We start from the raw sequence: 2312 nt of genomic DNA, 5'->3' as shown, positions 1-2312 counted from the left end.
ATTGCCAGAAACCTAATTATATATTAACAATCTTGCAACTTATATTTTAAATGAATTAAGGATTGTATTTTGGTAAATCGTTGAGTATTTTGTAGCTTTGATTTACTGCTTCACTGATTTGAATTTATATGGTAATTTAGGTTTCGGGAATAATTTATTTTAATGGTTTTAAGGACTTAAAAAGATTACTATGAAATTCGAATCTATTTTATTTATGTTATTGTAATTCGTTTTATATTAATTCCATTATTAATAAGGTAACTAGAAATTAATCTTCTTACGTGTTTCTATGTTACTTGTTGATACTTGATTTACATGTAGCCTGCTGTTCTTATTATCAAAATAATGACCTTAAGAAACAAAATTTTGAACTCATATACTTTAATGTACGCAATTTGTGTATTGATTTGAAATCGTCCAAAATTTATATTATTTAAAGAAAAGAAAGGAATATACTGTACTTTTCAATAATTTTATCGTAAAATTTAGAACGAATAATTTTTCACTGACATTCCTGTAGCAATTTATACATTCACGTGGATGTGAATGGTTAATTAATCTTAACTAAGCAAATATGATTATCTGCCCATTGAGCCGAATATTGGGAGTTTGACTATAACTGAACATTCGTAAAACTCTTTGCTGATAAACTTTGCTCGGGTTATGAAAGGGAATTCAATTTAAAGTCAAGTATTGAAAGTGAATTCGGACTGAATAAGAGACGATGTCTTCAACGGTGCTCTGGTTCTTCGAAGTGCCAGTTTGCAGATGTGTTCAAATATTGTTCAGCGGAGTCAGATTTGAACAGATCTTTTCGCTGGGAGAAGATAAGTGGTGTCTGGGAGGGGATAGGTATCTGTCAAAGGGGGGTGGGGTGGTTGGGGGTATTATTGTTAGAACGGAGTAAGTGTCTGATGAGATAGGCTAGGTGTTTGTTGAAAGGTATTAGGTTTCTGTGGAATATTGGTAGACTTAGTTGAAAAGGGGACTTTTTTGGGTGTCTGTATGTGTGTGTGTAAAGGGAAACTTGTCCAGGGAAATAATTTTTATCTGATGGAAGCAGTCGTTTGGAAAGGAATAGATTGTTGGAAGACAAGAAGCTGTTTGTCGCAAAAAGGATTAGGTTGGCTGTTGTTTTATGGAAAGGGATAGCCGGTTCGTTGATTGGTGGAAAGTGAATTGAGGACGAGCCTATTATTTTTCGGAGAGAGAGAGAGAGAGAGAGAGAGAGAGAGAGAGAGAGAGAGAGAGAGAGAGAGAGAGAGAGAGAGATCGCATATAAAGTTGATAGACATTGGCTAGAAGATATAGTGTATGATGTCGGAAAGGATTAGTTATTAAGATTGTTTGATTTATTTAAATAGTCAGTCGATTGTGCTACGAATTAGATTTAGTTAGAATGATGTATGTATAGTTTATTGTAACGAAAGGATGGAAGGCTCACAAAAAAGGTAAGTGGTTTTTAGATTAATGAAAAAAGGTGTTCACAAAAATTCCATTGAATTTCAGTTGGAAGAGGGTGAGTGATCAAGAGAGGCTTATATCCGAAATAGCATATCCGATGAAGAGATTAAATCTATTTAAAATGAATTTAATAAAAAGGTGAAATAAAAAACTAGGACATAAAAGGGGATGGAAAGGAGCCTCGAAATTGTATGGGTTTCCCCCATTTTTTCCCCTTTCTGCCACTGTTGAATCACCCGCCGCAGTACCTACCACGTTAGACGCCAATTTTGTGAATAGCACCGCCGAAGGAGATCCCGGCGGAGGCGAAGAAGAAGCGACAGTTCCTGACGAGCCTAAAAAAGTCTTCACCTTCATTGAGTATATTACTCGTAAGTATGGAGGCGATAGAATTCTTCCCTCGTGGATTGAATTTGTTTGCTCTCGTCTGTTAAGGCCTTGTGTGACGGATGTGGAGAGAAATATGGGGGTTTCTAGTGAAATGCCAGGCCTACTTTTATCAATGGCGTGTTTGCCGAAATGGATTGGTAACTATTTTTGTTTTCACAGAATTTTCTCTTATTGAATTTTAGTTTTTTTCTTTTTTTTTCTTTTTTCATTTATAGGCACTTTGTTGTATTGGAAATGTTCTTATAGATTTTTTTTTATAAACACTTATAAATTTATTTTTTCATCTATCGTTTAGTTGGTATTTCCGTGTTTGAATATCTTAATTATAAGTGTTTTATGATCTAGCATATTGTTACCTTTTATTTTTCTGAAATTAGCAATCAATTTATTCGCTGCAGATGTAAAGGTGTATAAAGGTTTTTAGCATAATACTATTAATAAAAAAGCTCGAGTATGAA

The sequence above is a fragment of the Palaemon carinicauda genome, chromosome 41 (assembly GCF_036898095.1).
Source record: "Palaemon carinicauda isolate YSFRI2023 chromosome 41, ASM3689809v2, whole genome shotgun sequence".
In the NCBI taxonomy this organism is placed as follows: Eukaryota; Metazoa; Arthropoda; class Malacostraca; order Decapoda; family Palaemonidae; genus Palaemon; species Palaemon carinicauda.
The sequence above is the reverse complement of the archived record's forward strand: the minus strand, read 5'-3'. Positions refer to the sequence as shown.